General features: G+C 50.9%; 1 protein-coding gene across 2 annotated transcripts in view; it reads left to right on the top strand.

Annotated features, from left to right (window-relative positions):
- The first annotated feature begins 6,835 nt into the window (after positions 1 to 6,835).
- Positions 6,836 to 19,916, top strand: part of RASSF2 (Ras association domain family member 2) — a 46,426-nt gene continuing 33,345 nt past the window's right edge. Inside the window, exon 1 of one of the 2 annotated variants that reach the window (XM_084804191.1) lies at positions 6,836 to 7,032. The gene's annotated coding sequence lies outside the window, so the exon portion shown is untranslated. Of the gene's footprint in view, positions 7,033 to 8,467; positions 8,516 to 19,916 lie in introns of those variants that run through there. The other variant, XM_084804190.1, reaches the window with a different exon arrangement.

Genomic DNA, 19,916 nt, shown 5'->3' with positions numbered 1-19,916 from the left:
ATCAGCCTCGGATGGCCTTCTGTCTGTCCCATCAGCCAGGACAGCTAGGCTGGTGAGGACGAGGGAGAGGGCCTTCTCTGTGGTGGCCCCCACTCTGTGGAACCCCCTCACTAGGGAACTCCGCCATGCCCCCTCTTTAATGAGCTTCCGCCATGCATTAAAAACATGGTTGCTCAGGTAGGCATTTGGGGTGGGCTAGGGTAATTTTAGAAATGTGATGTTTTTAATGTTGAATTTTATTGTATAAACTGTTTTTATTGTTGTACATCGCCCAGAGTGGCTGCGTGACCAGCCAGATGGGTGATTAATTAATTAAATAAATAAATAAATAAATAAATAAATAACCCTCAACCACTGGAAATCACATTCAGACATTCCTCTGCCTTCTGAGATTTCAAGAGGCATACACCCACCATATCATAACAGCCATACGGACTAGGAGCTTGCTTCAGAATCCCAAATCCAGAACTGAATTGTACTGTTTCAGACAGTTTGGGGAGATGTCTGAATCAAAGTAGGGCTTCTCTGGAGCAGACTGAATCTGAATCTGAACATTCCTAAAGATTCAGTGGCAATTTTGATTTGGAGGACCACAACGTGGGTCTCCAAAACTGATACAGTTCATCCAAGCTCTCCATATGCCAAAGTGGGGAGGGGGGTGTAAAGTTGTGACTGGCAGCTCTGGCTTCTAATCACAGTGAATGGGGCGTGGGATGTTGAAGTAATGGGGCTGTTCACACAACACACTAACCCATGCTCAGTGGTTGAGTGTGGGTTCTTTTGAACCATGGGTTGCTTGTTGAAATGTGGGTTAGCATGTTGTCTCAACGCAGCCAGGGTAGCATGTTAACCGTGAAGTCTGGCTAATTTTCTTGAAAAAACCACCTTGGGAACCCATGGTTTGTTGTTGGATTGTTCAGATCTGGTGTTAAGTGCTCTTTGCTAGTTTTCTCTCCCAGGACCAGGAATGTTAAAAGAGGTTTGGTGGACTTTGTGGGGCCTGGAAGCACTCCAGGCCCCCCAGCACTGGATACTTGCTTGGAAAATGCTAGTCCTTTGGCCTCTGCCACAGTGTGTTTCACATCCATCATCCACCCCTGCCCTATTGCATTTTCTGTGACTTTGGTACCAACTGAGCTGAAAACAAAGATGTTTTACAACTGTTTTTCATTCCTTTTAACTCCCTAGCTCCTGTACCTATCTTTCTAAAGCTTGACAGGTATTTTGCTTAGGGACACCATATGACATATGCCATTTTAAAACATACATACAAACAAACAAACTATGAGGGAGGGCTAAAGTGAATCACTCCCCCCCCCCCTTGAACACCAGCATTCCACAGAAAACACTGCACCTATCCCTTTGAAACTGTGCAGGTTTCTTAACTAGGGCAACCTCTATGCTGTGTATCATTTTCATTGTTGTTGTTGTTGTTCAGTCGTTAAGTCGTGTCCGACTCTTTGTGACTCCATGGACCATAGCACACCAGGCCTTCCTGTCCTCCACTCTCTCCCGGAGTGTGCTCAGGTTCATATTCATTGCATCTGTGATGCTATCTAGCCATCTCATCCTCTGCCGTCCCCTTCTCCTTTTGCCTTCAATCTTTCCCAGCATCAGGGTCTTTTCCAGGGAGTTTTCTCTTCTCATTAGGTGGCCAAAATATTTGAGCTTCAGCTTCAGTACCTGCCCTTCCAAGGAGCACTCAGGGTTGATTTCCTTGAGGATTGACTGATTTGACCTCCTTGCAGTCCAGGGGACTCGTAAGAGTCTTCTCCAGCACCACAGTTCAAAGGCATCAGTTCTTCGGCACTCAGCCTACATTTTCATAATTGCCCACAAAAAACATAGGGGGATAAGTGTACTCTTTTTTGGAAACCCCCAAACTGTAAAGGCTGCTCTTGTGCAATGACCTGCACCTATTCATCTGAAATTTGGCAAGGTTAATCAACGGGCAAATGCCCCTGCAAATTTCATCCAATTCTGCCGAGAAATTAAAAACATATCAGTAGCCCGAAACATCTGGAGGGCACCAGGTTGTGAAAGGATGAAGATGATCTGCCCTAAGGAATGGTAGCAGCTGTGTCCCATTGTCAACTGGACCACCAAGTATGTCTGCTTTTATTGGGGCAAGGGGGTACCCTACGACCTGTTCTGGCCAAGTGCTGTTAAGAGGTTCCTCCATGTTCCCCTGAAGTTCCCTGGTTGTTTGGCCAGAGTTTGATGGTGGCACACAAGCTGTATCCCTGCCTGACATCCCTCAGTTCCCAGGTTCAAGTCCTGATGTGTTGGGTTAGACAAGTGCATTGGGTCTTGCTTATAGACACAGGGCTGCAATGGACAAGCTCTTGCATGGGCCAAATGGAAAGTGAGAGTAATTACAGGGAAACTATTAATGCGCACATTTAAAAAAAATGTAAATTGCCACCCAAGCAGAATTGGGACCCGGGGAAGGAAGGTGTGAACCCTTTCTTTCACAGTCCAAAGAGAAATCTCCCCCCCCCCACACACACACACACACATGCAAAGCGTTATTAGTCCCAGGAGGAAAGCTAATGAGATTTTTGTGTCTGGTTACCTGACACTTGTTACGGAAGACCAGGCGCTCTCCTTCCCGAGCTGCTCCTCTGGAAATGGCTGCCAATTTGTGAAGACGGCTCACTTCATAGTTTCTTATCCATCCACGTCTAGTCAGCAGTTTTACGTTGCTCTGTGCTGCCAAGGCCCTAAATAATGCAAGAATTAGGAGAGTTTTATAGATATATGTAAGCACTTAGGATTGGTTTACAAGAGCCACAATAATATGGCTGGCTCTCTTGTTAGTACTTGGAGCAGCAACACTGGAAGAGACTTGCTCCGATAGAGTTATGTATTATGAATGTTTAATATGATGCTGCCAAGCCAAATTAATTGCAATCAGAAAACAGCCCTTTGTGGAGGAAAAAAAGATGGATCTTACTTGCTGGCAATTCGAGACTTGATAATGATAGCCTTCAACAAGCATATAAATGATTCTGAATGCTCTGCACTATCTCAGCTGAAGGGCAACATACAAGAATGCACGTGTGCATTGAAATAGTGTGCAAAATTCACATCAACTTGCATGTTTTACAGGTGAAAAAACAGGGGCATAATGTTTGGAAGCCTCATTTTTCTACCTTGGGTTTTCTGAGGTCAACCAGAACTCCATTCCATTTGGTGGAAGACATAGCCGTGATTTTAAAATGTTCATAATGGAACCTCAGAGAGAGCTAGAGCATGTTGGGCATGTGTGCATCCATTGAAATAAAGTGTTTAACTTCACTCAATAGTGCGTGACTGGTAGCGCCTCTCCAAGGTTTCAGACAGGGGTCTTTCCCGGCTCTACCCAGAGATCAGGTGCCAGGGGTTGAGCCTGGGACTTCTCATGCAAAGCACAGACTCTACCACTGAGCTCCAACCTCTCCCCAGTTCCAATAAGTGGCCTCATCCTCAGTCACTCCTCTGCAATGTGGGGAAGTGCATTGAGTGCACACTACCACCACCACCACCGTTGTCGTCATCGTCATCGTCGGGTTTTTAACAACAGGAAAAATCACTACAGGGTGAATTTTCCCTGTTATTCTCTTGTGATGAAACTTCTACATAGTGGCTGGAACAAATAAAAGTAGCAGTAATAAGTATTCTTAAAATACAGAGAGCTTCAGCTATTGGGCGGTATAGAAATAAATAAACACACACATGCGTGCGCGCGCGCACGCGCGCTTTGGGGCCACTTAATCTTGAATATATCCAAGAACAAGCTTTTGAGCCGCTACTGCTGTGAATGCTGGCCCTCCCATGAGGTGAGAGGAAATCTCCGCCTCAGGTGGCAGAGCAGGAGGAGTAGCAAATTGCACTGCTCCCCCTCCCTGCCCTTCCAGGAAGGCCCACTGCAGCCTACAGCCCCCCCCCATCCCACACTCGCCACAGTCTGGCCCTCCACCTCTCTCCCGCCACAGCATTTGCTGCAGTGGGAGAGTAGGGCTGGTGGGGCTCTCCGGAGCAGCCGCCACTCAGCAATGTCAGTGGGTGCTCCAGAGAGCTTGCTGGTCCCATGCTCCCACTGTGGCAAATGCCACGGCGAGAGAGTGGCTGGCTCTCCTGGCAGGGATCTCTGGTGCAGCAGCCCACTCCCATTTTCTCTCTGAGGGGATCCACAGAGCAAAACAGAGGATGGGGGCTGCTCTCAGCCAACCACACTCTGGCTCACACTGAGAATCCTCTCAGCATGAGCACGAGGGCAGGCGGGCGGGCGGGTGCTCTGGAGAGCCTCATCAACCAAAGAAGCAGTCCGTGCGGCTCTTCAGCGAGCAGGCCAGGCCGACATGCCTGGCTCTGAGGGGGCCCATCCTCAGAGCCAGGCAGTGTGGGCAGGATGTCCCAGGAAGTCACCTCCCACCATGCCTGGTTCTGAAGAGCCGCACCAGTTGCTTCCTCCAGCTGACGTGACTCTCCAGAGAGCCCACCTGCCCTCCAGCACAATGTGGTGGCAGGAAGGGAAGGGGAGGGGGACGGCATGGCAGCAGCAGGGGATGGGGCACAATGTGGCAGTGGGAGGGGCAAGGACACAACATGGGGAAGGGGAAGTGTGACACAGCAGGGCCGTGTGTGCTCCCCTGCCTCAGGCGGCAGGAGAGCCTGTGTCAGGCCTGCCAAGTTGCCAAGCTTATTTCTACGCACAGCCCAAGGAAGACTTTAAAACTGAGATTAGGTGTAAAATTGACCACGTGGCAACACCTTCTCAAGAAAATGTAATCATGGGCGCCTCCTGTCTTCACAGCCAGTGTGCACGGCCTCCGAATGTGTGATGGCCACCGGAAACGCTCGAACGTGTCAGTCCTTGGCATGTGGTGAGCCAGCTGTGCGCAGCTGCAGCAGAGGCAGTCAGGAAACCTGCTTCAGGGAAGGCACTGCACCTCCGTGGCAGAGCAGTTGTCTTGCATGCAGACAGTCCCGAATGTCTGGTCTGGCCGCAGTGGCACATGCTTTAGCTGCATCCCATTTGGACTACTGGATGTGCTCTACACGGGGCTGCCTTCGAAAACTGTTCAGAAACTTCAGCTGATCCAGAATGCTGTGGCCACACTGTTGACCACGGCCAGTTCCAGGGAGCAAGTTGACTCCCTTCTTGCAACAGTGTCACTGGCTTCAATTCTCTTTCCGGGCAGAATTCAAGGTGCTGGTTATGACCCTCAAAGCCCTATGCAGCTTGGGACCAGGCTCCCTGAAAGACCGCCGTCTCCCACGCGAGCCTGCCCGGCTCTTGGAGAGGCTCTTCTTTCGAGGGCGCCGCCTCCATGCTTGGTGGCAACACAAGAGAGGCTAGGCCGGCTCTTGCTCTGCCTCCTTCCACCAGCAGCAAATACGTTTCTATCCAGGCAGGCCTTTGGCATGTAGGCTGGTCTGCTGCTGAAAGGGGATTTACTGGGTTGGGTGCATGCTGGGTGTTTCAGATTGCGTTTTTAATTTATTTGTTTTGATATGTTTGAATTAAGAGTTTGTGTTGGTATTTTATTAATTAATTTAATATTAAAATACCTATTTTATTATTGTTAGCCACCTTGAGTTCCATTTTTGGTGGACTGGTGGGGTATAAATGTAATATTAATATCATTTATTATTATTTCTTAGATTATTTATCCAGGTGTAATTAGAACATACAGAATTTAAAACAGCTGAAACAATGATTAACTAAAATGCCAGCACGCCATAAAACAACTAAAACATCAGTGACAACCACAAACAATCCAACTGATGCATTGAAGAGCTCATTGTATGCCACCAAAGGAAAGTCTTAGCCTGCTACCAGGTGGGCTTCACTGGGGAGAGCATCCCACAACCAGCGTCACTGCCAACATTTACTAAATAACTAAATAAACCCCCATGTTCAGACCCTAACATCCAGTGGAGGCTAGTGGCTCCGATGTCGATGGGGCAGTGCACCCGCTCTGGGTTTCAGTCAGAACTCTAAAGGAGCTCTCCAAGGTGCCTCACAGCCTCCACGGCACCTTCCTTTCTCCGGTCCTGAATGCATATGGGGCGGAGCTACTTTGAACACCGGTGATGAAGAGAATTTGCCACTTCTCCCCAGATTTCTCATCAAATGGAGCGGGTCTGCTTAGCCTCTGCAAGGAGCAGGGTCTTTTTGTCGCAGCCCCAGTTCTGGGGAACTCTCTTCGGAGAGGTCATTGGGCCTCTTCCCCGGTGGCCTTTTGCAGACGGGTGACAGCCTTTAAATTCAAGCTGGCCTTCGCGAATGAATTACTGCTCTCCCCAATATCCTCGCTGTTTTACTGCACGGTTGCTTTTCTGCATGTTTGCAAATGCGTGTTGTATCATTTTTACCACCGTTGCATGATCTTAGTGGTGAACCGCTATAAAACTTTGGTGCGTTTTATCTAGAACTATGTTGGGATATCTAGAAACAGGTTTTATCTAAACGTATGTTGGGGTCAATCACAAGTGCGGGGGGGGGGGGTTAAGAGCGTCGAAAGTGCCCCTAGAGAGGCGCCGCTGCTCCCTCCCGACCCCCACACATCCTTCTTCCTCCCCATCGTCGCCGCTGTTCAAGAGGTTTGGCGGGCTTCGGAAACAAGAGCAGCACCCTGCCGGACCTGCTTGATCGGGGGGGGGGGAGAGGCGGGGGGCGCTGCCAGCGGGCCCCGCTCCCCACGGGCGCCTTCCCCTCGCACGCCCGCCAGCCCCCCTCGGCTGCCTCCAGCCCTGCCCCTCCGCCCGCGCTGGGCGGGGCGGAGGGGCCGCCCCCCCCGCGGCTGCAGCATTGTCCGGCCGGACCCCCGCTCCGCCCGCCGCGGCGCCTCCAATGAGCGCGCGGAGGCCGGGCGCGCCGCGCAGCCATTGGCGCGCCGCGCCCCAGCCCTGCGCGGAGGGGCGCGGACGCTGGCCGCCGCCGCCGCGCTGGATGGGAGCCGGGCGGTCTCCAGCCTGCGCGGACGCCCCGCGGGATCGCTTTGCTCCCTGCTTTGCGCGCCACCGGCCCCCGCGCCGCGCACGGTAAATGTCCGCGGGCGCGCGCGCTGCCGGCCGCCGAGAGCTGGGAGGGGAGCCCCCGGCCGGGCGCGGAGTTGGTGCGACCAAGCGCCCCCCGCCCGCCCCGTGGCGCGCTCCGCCGCTGGCGGGGCGCGCCGGAGCCTGCCCCTCCGCCGGGGCTGCGCGCGGGCGCGGGGGCTGCGCGGGGGAGCAAACCTCCGGCCCCACCGGCTCAGGCAGGCGGCGTCCTCGCGGCCGCTTCCCCGCTGGCGAGGAAGGGCGCCGAGAGGCTCTTCCGAGGAGGGCGGTCGGGGGCGCCCGGCGGACGCGGGGCGCCTCCCCTCCCCTCCCCTCCCCTCGAAGCCGGGCAGCGAAGCCCTGCGGCCACGCGTGGCCGGGGGAGCAGGGGCCCCGATCCGCCGGGAGCAGCCGCTGGGGCGGAGGAGCGAGCGCTGGGGCTCCGGGCGGCCCCTTCCCGTTGACGCCCGTGGCCAGCGCCGAGCTCGGGGCGGCGGGCGCGGTGGTCAGAGGGCGGCCGTCGCTGCTGCCTGGGCGGGGCGGGCGCTAGTTGGGACCGGAGCGAGGGGCAAGGAGATCTCGAGGGACCGCAGCCTCCCCAAGAACTGGAGGGGGGCGGGGGCGGCTCTTCCCCCCATGGCGCGATGGGTGCCCCCCCGGGTTAATCCGCCCTTCTGATGGACTGCGGCCGCCTTTGTGGCTGACGAAGCCCCCGCCCCGCCCCTTGCGACCCCTGGCAGCGCGGGGAGGCTTCTGTCTCCGGCCTCGGCTCGTCTGATCTGGAGCGAGCGGGGAAGCGCGGGCGGGGAGGGGCGCCGAGCCCCGCCAAGCGCAAACTGGTCCGGGGAAGAGGCCGGTCAGTGCCTGGGGGAGAAGTTGCGCGGACGGGGGCTTCGCGGGTGGAGCGAGTGCCTGGATGTGGCGGGGGCCCTTTTCGGCGCGGTGCGTGTCTCAGCGCAGAGGGTGCCCCCCCGGCGCCCCCCACACCCCAGATCGTAACGTGTGCGCTTTCTTCCCCCTTCGATCTTTCTGCGTCTGACTTTGAGTTCACAGGCGTTACATTGCAACCGATGAAGTGGACTTGAGTCTCTAGATGCTTATGCCGTAATAACCTTATTCGTCTGTATTATGGACTCTGTATGGTGCTGCAAAGCTCTGTTTTTGGTCTTAAGACCAAAACCCCTCTAGAAATGTTTGCTTTGCTACTATCTCATCTATACTTGGTACTGACTTCCTTTTTCTTTTGCTACCAGCTTCTTTTTATTATTATTTATTACATTTATATCCCGCCTTTTCTCCTCCAAGGAACTCAAGGCAGCATACATAATCCTCCTCCTCCTCTCCATTTTAGCCTCACAACAACAACCCTGTGAGGTGGGTTGGGCTGCGAGTCTGTGACTGGCCCAGTCACCCAGTGAGCTTCCATGACTGAGTGGGGACTAGAACCCGGATCTCCCGGCTCCCAGTCCAACATTTTACATTCACCAAGGTATCTTCTGGAGTTCTACATCTGTTTATATTCTTAACCTGCCCTGTCCCTGAAGGCTGATGGTGGGCAACATTAAAAATGACAAGTATCTGACGCTTGAACCCATGGCTACAAGTAAAGAAACCTTCCTAGCTGCCCCTGAAAATCTCTTCTGAGTACTGTGTGAAGGAGGTGGGGGGAGCCCCACAGTCTTCCATGATGCTGCACATGTGGCTTCTTGAAGGTGCTGGACTGGCAAGGCAAACCTCATTCCACGCTCCAGCAACAGTCCTTGGATTGGGGAAATGAGACATGCCTCTGTTTCCCTGGAGGAGATGACTTGCTGGCTGCTGTTACAAAATACATCCCATTGTGCACGTTTTTTGCACGTATGCCTAGTTTCAGCTTCCTCTCTTGTTGTGGAAGAAGCCATTGTGGTATCCCCATCAGAAAGGCCCAGAGGCTGTACATAAACTCATTAGAAGAGAGCCCTGCCTGGTCACTAAATGGTTGGGATGTGGCTGGTCAAAATAGGCCTAGGGAGCAATCCTGTGGCCGTTAGACAGCAGCTAGATGGCCACAGGATATCCTGTTTTCTGGGAACCAACCACAGAGCCTGCACTCCAAGGTCGGTTCCTGGAGAACTGACCTCTTCCTACATCCACGCTGCCTCCAAGGCAGGGCAGAACAGCCCCCCCCCCCCGCGCTCACAAAAGGAGTGTGGAGCAGCCGAAGGGGGGCGTGACTGGGGGCGTCCCTGGGTGGGGAGGGCAGAAATGCCTGTAGGACACAGCCTCCTCCCCCACTCTGCCCTCCCGCAGCTGGACAGCCACAATTGGCTGTCTAGCCAAAAATGCAGGGCAGGGGAAGCACGGAGGGAACAATCCCCTCCACGCTTCGCCTGCTCTGCTTTGAATAGGCAGTCGCCTCCGAGTTCGGAGGTGGCTGCCTATCTGGATAGGATTGCGCCCTTAGTTACCGATGCATTATTGGTCAAATAAGAAGGGTTGTAGTTCAGTGGCGAGTGCATGTCTTGCATGCAAAATAACCCAGCCAGGTTCAGTCCCTGGCATCTCCAGGTAAGGCTGGGAAGGAGTCCTGTCTGAAGCACTGGAGACCTCCTGCCAGTCACTGTAAAAGACTGAGCCACGTGGAACAAAGGTCTGCCTTAGTCCAAGGAACCTTCTTATGTTCCTAATAGTAAAGTATTGTTAAGCATTAACTTGACCAAGACAAAGAAAAGATAATGTAACCTCAAAGCAGCTTTGATGCTTATGCTAATTACAGAAACACACTGATTGGTTAACTGTTACTGTGAAAAGTTAAAGTAACTTTTTAAAAACTGTGAAGAGTTAGAACTTCTAGAAATGTTAGCGGGGGTTCTGCTAATCTGAATGATTCACTAAACTAAACTTTTCTTCTCTTTGGCTTTTCTCTTGGGCCATCGGGATCAGCCTGCAGTCACAAAACATTATGAAATTAAAGCAAAACAATAGCTTTAAAAACAAAACAAAACCTATATGCGAAGCAGGCAGCAGGCCAGTCCGTTCAGCATCATGGTGTCATGGACTATTTGGTAATATTTGACCCCGGTCAAAGAACAGGTGGTCTCTTGACAACCTTTGACTGGTCACTTGAGTGGTGGCAACCCCAAACACCTGCTTTGTTTAATGAGTACCTCTGAAGAAGAATCATTGACTTGAAACACATTGGGCCAAATGAAAAGCATTTCTAGTGCCTCTTGGAGGCCTCCCCTCTCACTCTTTTGGAGTCTGATCTCAGTGTCTGTGTGGGAGACCAGGATCCTCTTATACGTGTGCTGAGTTCCATGATGGGAGAAGGGCAGGATTTTGAACTGTAATAAAATAAAGTTCCTTTAAATAAGTTCCTTGGAGGAAAAAAGGCGGGATATAAATGCAATAAATAAATAAATAAAAAGCAAGGAACTGCTGTTAAGCTAAATTGTGCCATAAAACTGAATTATTGCTAAGTGCTGGAATTTAGGAAGATGTTTTCAGTAGAGGAATAGCTAAACAATGTCTGCAAAACCGTAATGAGGCTTAAGTGAACATGCTACATAGAGCAGAGAGCAGCTTTTTTGTTCTAAGCTTGGCTCATTTCCTAACCTCTTAGAAGAGGAGATACAAAACAAATGCTTAACCTGATTCATTACTTTTAGAGGGTTCTGAGTAGCAAATTTGTGAGTGTAAATAGCCATTTTCCTGTTCACCTATGGCAAATGAAAACCAGTTCCAGACAACCACAGGGAAGCTGTTTATTTGTGAATTGGAAGGGGCTTGCCTCTTTCATTCTACCAGTGTGCCACAGATTACTAATCTATGTCTATTTGGGCAGGCAAGCCAGTAGCAATTCGTGTGGGCTACTGGTGGAAGGGGGACTTCTATTTGCAAGACTGAGCCAATTATATTTTGGTTGTTGATTTATATATATAATGTATTATATTTGCACCCTGCCTTTCTGCAAAAACATGGCACTCATGGTAGCTTACAGAAACAATTAAAATTAATTAAAACAAAACAATACATTAACATAAAATTACAGGAAAAAATATTATTAAAAACAGCACCCACTTCTAAGCAACAGATTTTCTTGGTCTGATTAGCTCAAATGTTATGGATGGAGGGCACAATCCAGCCAAAAGTTCAGCACTTTTTAAGGTTTTGGAGAACTGGAAGCCACCAAGCTGCAGAAAGAGGCATGGGAGATGTGTGTGAAAGAGACTGGATCTCCGTGGGCGTGGCTAGGGAAGCCAATTCAGGGGATAAAGGGGGAATTGAAGCAGAAGGGAAAGGAGGAGGGTAGAGATGTGGAGAAGGACAAGATACATATGCAGGAGGAAGAGTGGGTAAATGCTCAGGACAAGGGCTGGAACTCTTGGAGGCGGTCTGCAGAAGCCACGGGCAACTGGGCTCAAGCAAGGCATTGCAGGTGCAAGAGGAGAAGCGTCACCGGCCAGGTGGAAGGCACCCCGGAGGTGCAGGAAATTGGGGGCAGAACTGGAGAGGCCCCCCAAGGCTGCAGACACGCGGAGCCGTGCGGGAGCTACGGGGCAGGCCCTGGGCTGAAGTTAACCGCCAAGGCTAACTGCATCCCCAGCTGAGTAAACGGCTTTTGTCACAACGTAAGCGGAGCGCAGCAGTGTTTTGTGCAGCCTAGCGGAAGGAAAGGGAGTCATGGGAGGCGAAGCTGCCCCCCTCAAGTCCAGACGTGACAAAGGCCCGTTAATTTTGGTAGGAAAGTTAGGCATGTGCCTGGACCTCTCCCACTGAGATCAATGGGGCTTCAACAAGTGGTGGCCTTTGGGCTGGACCGTTCCTTGAGTGTTTTTGTGTTGTTGTATTTAATCCATTTTAAAAGGACGTTAGAAAGAACCATCTGAAAATCTTAGGGGACCATCAGGCCAAAGATAAGAATCCCCCGTTCTTGTTAATTTCAACATTAGAGATTAAAAATAGATTGAGGGTGCAATCTTATGCATGTTTAGACAGAGAAAAGGCCTACAATTCCCAGCATTCCCCAGCCAGGCTCAGGAGTGCTGGGAGTTGTAGGCCTTTTCTCTGTCTAAACATGCATAGGATTGCACCCTAAGTCTCTTGTTGAAACCAATGGCATGTACAAGTGTCAAAGGCTGCAGCCATGTGTACACTTACATGGGAGTAAGCCCCATTGAGCATAGTGGAAATTACATGATGAGTAAACATGTTGGGATTGCACTGTAACATGGCTAGATTGTGCTCATAATTTTCCCCTCCTGGTTTAATGCTTCCCTCCAAAAGCCAGTGTGAGAATACTTTGGGCCCAATCCTATGCATGTTTAGACAGAAAATAGCTGGCTGGGAAATGCTGGGAGTTGTAGGATTTTTTTCCTGTCTAAACATGCATAGGATTGCATCCTTAATTAGTCAGGGTTGTGTTGGTCCCAAGATTGTGCAGTGTGTAGCACCGGGCACAGAATTCAGCTTCCTCAGAATCTCAGCTTTCATTTCTAAAAAGCAACTTGCTAGCCCTCTTAAGTTTGATTGAACACAGGTAATGCCTGCGGAAATGTCAGAAGCCAGAGTGTATGGCCTAATAACATTTCAGAAGCCAGAGGGTATGGCCTAATAACATTTCAGAAGCCAGAGGGTATGGCCTAATAACATTTATTAGTTATTATGTTATTAATAACTAACTAGCTATTAGTTATTACATGTCAGGAGCCAGAGGGTATGGCCTAATAACATTTCAGAAGCCAGAGGGTATGGCCTAATAACATTTATTAGTTATTATGTTATTAATAACTAATTAACTATTAGTTATTACATGTCAGGAGCCAGAGGGTATGGCCTAATAACATTTATTAGTTTATTAGTGAGGGTATGGCCTAATAACATGTCAGAAGCCAGAGGGTATGGCCTAATAACATTCCCAGTAGCTAAGTTCAGTGCCTTCTGTAGTTCCTTGCCTTCCCCCTGGCTATCAGAATAAATTATCTAAAGTTGTGGGTGAGGGAAATCGCAGTATGAATTATGCAAAATTGGGGGGAACGTGCAAATGATTGCGGTGCATAATTTCTCGTACAAGTTGCGAACGTCTCCCCCAGCTGAGATGCTTGCCTCTTTCAGGAGCAAGCGTTGACTGTTAAGCCCAAACTACTCAGGGGCTATTGTGAATGCTCCTGTGGATGGTGCAGGATGCGTCGCTAGGGGGAGGCCGGGCGGCCGAGGTGCAGCTTGGCTGGCTTTGAGCAGTTGCTCCAGGTCGCTACAGACTTCATAGCTGGGAGCAGCAAAGCGGAGGAGGAGCTGAGATGGGTTTGTGCTTGACGTGCCTCAAGGATGTGCTCTCTGAAGAAGCCTACAGCCTAAGAAGTGAACGATGGTGGGCGTCTCCTTGCAAAATAGGCCTTGGGAAATGTGGGGCCATCTGGGGAGATCAGGACCTTGCTCTCTTTTTCTGATCACCTGTAACGCCATGGACAGAACGTTTGACCGACCACCGGTTCAGCTGCAAGCTGTCCGGCATTGAGAAATGGCGCGCAGCAGGGGTGCTGAATTTCAAGCCTGCAGGCCAAACGGGGCTCCTTTCCCTGAGGAAGGATTGGGTGGCACTTTCTTGGCTTTTGCGCAGTTTCTCCTCCATTCTCAAAGGGTGAAATGCCCCTCCAGAGGCTCAGCGATAGGCAGCAAGAGCTTTGAGCTCAAATATACTGGGGTCTTGGCCCTGCCCCCTTCACCTTTAGCCCCACCCACCACTGGAATGTGGCCCTCGAGTGCTCCTCCAGAATCCAGTTTGGCCCTCGGGCTAAAAGAGGTTCGACACCGTTGGTGTACAGGCATGTGTGAGTGCACTAAAAATATGCAGGATATAAACTGGGGTCCAGTTCACAGCTCCAGGCTGGATTAATTGGGTACCAAGTAGGGGCTGTTTTCCTGCTGCTGGGTGGGAGAGCTCAGCACCACCGATCTGACCGGTCTGGCAGGCTAGATCTTGATTAGGTGGTGGTTCACCACAGTTTCCTCTGGGTGGCAGCTGCTGGTTTGCAGAGCAGATGGGTTTGCTGGGATCAGGAAAATGGTTTTAATGTTATTTTTAGCTTGGATTACGGCTTTTGGGGGGGTCAGTTGTTCCTGAGGGTGATTACGTGAAATGGAAACAAGATAATGTTGTGGTTATGGCAGTTTGGAACCTGCCATTCAGGTTCCTGTTGTGATATAATTAAGGTCATTAATTTCAGATGCCTTGTATTAAAAATGTCACCTATTTCTCGGTTTGGGTTGTGTACATTCCATGCATCCACATATCTACACTTTGAACTGATACCAGCTTCCCCCCAAAAATGCAGGAGATTTTTAGTCTGGTCAGGAGACTTGTAGAAAATCATCTGTGAGAGCACTGAGCCCAGTACAATTATTCCAGGATGCTGTGGTGAGAGAGAATTGTCTATTAAACCCAATTAAGCTGGGGTATTTAGCTGGTATTCATTAGCATCAAGTACAAAGACTGAAGCACGGTTGAAGTATCAGTGTTTATGCTTCTTTAAAAAAATAAAAGCAAGTATCTAGCCCCTATGGTGGCGGAGACAAGCTTGGTCATATGTGGTTTGTGCCCGCAGAGTGGGGCTGTGCTAGATTTTGGTAATTGAGGGTTGGGCCTCTTTACTCCTTGTCTTATTCTAATTCCGGGCTTGCCAGACTACCTGTTCTCATTCGATGCTCTCTATTTATCTAAGGACAGATGGCACGGCATTCAAAATTCATTGCAAAACCAAGATCTTGGACGTGGCATACATTATGCAAAATAAGCCAATAGATGCAGGCTATAATTTATTCTGAATACCTCAATTGGTGAAGACTCTGGATTTTTCAGGCATTGCATCCAGCCAGGGGATGTAGGAAGCTGCTTGTCCCAGGCCAGGCACTTAGTTCATTTAGCTCAGGGGTGGGCAGCCTACAGTTCTGGGCCCTCCTGCAGCCCTTTGCTGGATTTAATGTGGGCCTTGGCCTAACTCCAAAAGCCCTCTGAGAAGATCAGTATGCCCCTCCCTGTGGAGTCTGTGGGAGAGAGATGTTGGCATATAGGGAATTGTGCACATTTCCATGCGTCCCTGGTCTCATGGCCTCCATAGTGTGGCCTTTTGCAGAAAAAAAGATTCCCCGGGGATCACCTTTGATTCAGCCAGTATTGTCTGCACTGAATGGCAGTGGATTTCCAGGGCTTTAAACAGGACCTTTCCCCAGTCCTATTTGGAGATATTGGAAATCAAACCTGGGACCTTCTCTGTACAAAGCAGGGGCTCCACCACGGTGATACAGCTCTTCTCTCCCCCCTGCCCCCACCTGAGTCAAATTGCTGGCCCCTCTATCCTGGTCCTGTCTTCTCTAACTGGGAGGGGCGCTCTAAGGCGAGGCGTGGGGTGGGGGTCTCCTCTCCCACTCCTGCTACCTAAGACCCACTTATCTAGAGATGGTAGGGACTGATCCTGGGGTTTCCTGTGTGTACAGCCTGCGCTCTGCTGCCATGCTACAGCCCTTCCTCTTTCCAAGGCTTGCCTATAGGAACACAAAAAAATGTCTCTGGGGCCATATGTTACCTGAGCCTGGTTTAGCAAGCTAAATGTGTGCAAAATGAGGCATGGTGTGGCGAAAGTGCGTAGGGATACATTTTTCTCCTTCCCCCACGACACTAGAATCCAGTGGGGTCATGAAGCTGATTGATGGAACATTCAGGACAGATCAAAGGGAGTCCTTCTTCACACAGCGCAGAGTTAAACTATGGAATTCACTACCACAGGACGTAGTGATGGCCACCAATTGGGATGGCTTTAAAAGGGAGGGGGTTGGACAAATTCCTGGAGGAGAAGGCTATCAATGGCTACTAGTCCTGATGGCTATGTCCAGGATCAGAGGCAGGACCCATGTACACCAGTTGCTGGGGACTGGTTGGGAGGGTGCTGTCGCACTCCTGCCCTGCTTGTGGGTTTCCCGTGGGCAGCTGGTTGGCCACCGTGTGAACAGAATGCTGGACTAGATGGGCTCTTGGTCTGATCCAGCAGGGCTGTTTTTATGTTCTTATGATATTTTGGAGTTCAGCTCCCATCAGCCCCAGCCAGCATGGCCCAATCATCAAGAATGCAGGGAGTTACAGTTTAAAACATCTGGAAAGCCCCAGGTTGGGGAAGGGTGCTGTAGAGTACAGGGCCCTTGTTAGCAAATGCTTGTTACTGTCTGTCTTGCCTAACCAGTCAATTTGGGTTTAAGGAGACTTACAAAATATCTAAGCAGGTTTGCGTTAAAAAGAGACAATTAGTCAAAAGGTTTGAAATCCCAAAATCTCACTCTCAGATCATCAATGCAGTCATAATATAAAACTATCAATATTGCCTTGGTTATTTGTATCTCTGTGCTGTTAGCCACTTTGAGTTCCTCTAGTGGAAGGAAATCAGTCTAGACATTTACATAAACCTGGGGTGGGCCACGTGTGGACCCCATGGCCGTTTTTGCCATGCACCCCCCCCCCCCGCTGCTACATTTGCTGCAAAGACGCCACCATTTTGGAAGGAAACAAGGGGCAGGGGGGGAATGCACCTTGCTTGCAAGGGCCCTCATTCGCTCCGTGGGCCTTGTTTTCTTGCTAAATCGCTGCGTTTTTTGCTGCCACCACAGCCAATTTCAGCAGCATGGGTGGGGTGTGATCCCTGTGGTTTCTGGAGGGGGCAATGCAGCCCCGATGCCCAGACATTGGCATAAACAAACGAACAAATAAAATGAAGGCACTCCTTAAAGCACAGGCCCAGTGGAAAGAGCCAGCCAAGCAGGTCTCCTTGGGGAGGGGGAGCTCCATAGACAAGGCCTTAGCAGCACCAGCCTTCCGTAGTTAAGCGGTGGCTGTGTTTAGCACGCCCCCCCTCCCCAGCCTGGAGCCCTGCAGATGTGTTTGCCTGCAAAGCCCATCATTCCAAGGCATGGCCACTGGTATAGGAACGGGCTCCAGGGATGAGCCTTCCCACAAGTACCAAGAGGAACGGTCGGTTTGCAGCTGCTTCTTGGCGCTTTGGGCAGTTTTCTCTCTGAGGACTTTTGGGGGGACTGTCGTCAGAAGAATCCCTGGCAGGCATAGAACTGTTTGTGTGTGAGACATAAAGATGATGCTTCTGCAGAGACTGCATGATCTTGCTTTCCTTGTATATGACACATTTCTATTTTTAACGGGGGGGGGGGGCGTGCAATGAATAAGCGTGCAACTTGATTATTCTCTTTGCAAAAACAAACTTCTTGTTTTTAACTTCCTTTGACACAATGCTGACCCTTCAGTAGCAGGCTTGGGCCTGGAGCTGCAGTAATCCTGTTGGAGGTCTCTTTGCCACCATGAGGACTGGAGGCGTGCTTTTTTGCACAGTGAAAGCTTTAATTGCCCACACGTAGCTTTGAATTGCCTGTGGGGCGGGGGGGGGGGGCTGATTTAAACTAGTGATAAGTGAACTGCCTTTGGCCTGATTCGGAACTAGCCTGACTCAAAACAGCTCATTGGGTCTGTCTGGGCCAAAGTTGAGTCATTTCAGCGAAAATGTAGTCATTTAAGCTCTAGCCCAGTTCAGATTGGGGTCTCCGGCCACGACCAACCCACCAGGCCTCTTTGCCATGGTTCCCTGTTTTCCAAACTTACTGTAGTGGGTAGATCTGGCAGCAGCCTGGGCCTCGGGCACCACAGCCGTGGTCACCAGGAAGTACGGGAAATGTTTCCATGGTTCCTGGTGTCCCTAGAATAGCCTTCCCTAATCTGATGCCCTCCGCTGACCATGCCCGCTGGGAATCCTGGTCCAACACAGCTGGGTAGCAGTTGGCTTGCTGTGGATCTGGGTGCAGTGGGTCCAGGACTCTGGGACCCATTGCAAGAAGTGTTGGAGCAGGGCTGAAGGAGCATTGGAATGAAGGGAGGGGAGGCGTCGCACAGGGATGTGAAAGCAGCGCAAATGTACATCTGAATCATCCGATCTGTTTAAAGTCATTAAGCGGCAATCCTATACATGTTCAGACAGAAAAAGTCCTACAACTCCCAGCATGCCTCAGATAGCATGACTGGCTGGGGCATGCTGGGAGTTGTAGGACTTTTTCTGTCTAAACATGTGTAGGATTGCCCCTTTAATGTGTGAACCTGCTAGCAGCGGGGAGGAGGCGTTTGGGAGCCCACCACACAGCTACGGCCTCTCCATCGCATCCCCCTACCACCACATGCCTAGCCTACCAAACAGCCGATTTACAGGGGGAGGATGGTGCGCAGGAAGGGTAATTCCTGCGCACCTCCTCCCTGTCACAGTCGCCACCCCACCCCACCCCGTCAGCCTGCAGAGCAGCTGAATGGTGGCCTGCCGGGGGGAGGGAATTGGGGGGCTTGGGTACCTGCGACGAGTCATAATAAAGGCCTCCAAGGGCCTTGTGTGGGGGTTACCCACCTCTGTTGCAACCAGAGGAGATACTTTGAGAAAAAAGGAGTGGGGAGCTATCCCTATCTCTCTTTTTTTGGTTGCCTTTGGGAGATGCTGTGTGAAAATGCTGACTTACTAGATTTTCTATGGGTCAGTTTTCAGCCTTCTGCTTTCAGCCTCTCCACCGGTTAAATCTCTGAGTTGGGGAAGGGATTCCTCTTTGCGACATGCCCAGGTATATTTGTGCGCGTGCGCCCTGCAGTGCCCAGCCGGCCATTTCATGCGCGGCAGCTGCAGAGGTGTATTTTGAGCGATTGGTAACCTTTTGTAGGGCCATTACGGTTTCCTGGTATATCTTTGACCCCAAGAACAAGCGCCGTCTTGGCATCTGAAGAAGGGGGAAAGAAGCTATCGCATAATAAGTGAATTCAGGGTAGAGCCTTGGGCCGTGACCCTCGGGGTGCACACGGGGATGTTGCAAGCATGTCCCCGGATTTATTTGTGAAACATTGGGGGGGGGGTCTTGTCCAAGAGCCACGGGGTTGTTGTCTGTGTGCATGTATAACAGGGTTCCCCAACCTGGCGCCCTCCAGATGTGTTGGACCACAACTCCCAGCCAGCAGGGGATCCTGGGAGTTGTACTCCAACACATCTGGAAGGCGCCAGGTTGGGGGAGGCTGATTTATAACAACCTATTTTAACCAGGATGTCAAAGTGTGCCAAGTATATTTCATGTTTGTGAGCCTTGTGGGTTTGGTGGTTTCACGCCAGGCGCTGCCACCCTCCTTCTCCTCTGCGCTGGTTCATCGCTCATTCCTGTGTAACTGAGACTGCTCCGTCAGGGAGATGGATGGTGCGGTGTCTTGGTAAATGGGAGAGAGGATGACAAATGAAAAGGAATCCCGCAAGGACAAATGTAGAGCCTTGCCTGTAAGAAAGGTGGGGGAGGGAGCTGAGGCAGGCGGAAGGACGGACCTTGTGATCCTGGGGCAGGACAAACGGATGGCCGATTCGCAATCTGCTGTTACAGCACAAAAATCCCACGCCACTTCATCCAGGACTATTGAAAACCTTTGCACCTGCACTGCGCGTTGGTGCTCATCCCGTCTCCAGAAGCCCGTGTAGTTTGGCAGTAAACTAAAGCCACACTTGTATTTCTGTCTCCCTCCAAGGAGCCTCAGGGCAGCAGGCAGCACATCTGGTCTTCTCTTTTCCTTGTAACGACCCTGCGAGGTAGGCTAGACTAGGTGTGATGGTGTCTGGCCCAAGGGTGGGCAATGAGCTTCATGGCTGGGTCATCTGAAGCCAGGCAACCGTGCAGGCAGTGGAGGAAAAATCTTCCGCAGGTACGATACGTATTTAAAACACTTCTGTGCTGCTTTTCCGTTTTTAAAGAAGTCCAAACCATCTCACAAGAACAAAAATGGTAACAATGTTTGCAACGGATTGCGAATGTACTGAAGAGAACAATAAAACATGAACCAAAATGGCTAAAAA

This window comes from Heloderma suspectum, chromosome 6, assembly GCF_057233095.1.
Source record: "Heloderma suspectum isolate Gila_16-S chromosome 6, 16-S_ref, whole genome shotgun sequence".
NCBI lineage: Eukaryota > Metazoa > Chordata > Lepidosauria > Squamata > Helodermatidae > Heloderma > Heloderma suspectum.
This window is presented reverse-complemented; position numbering and strand designations above follow the sequence as displayed.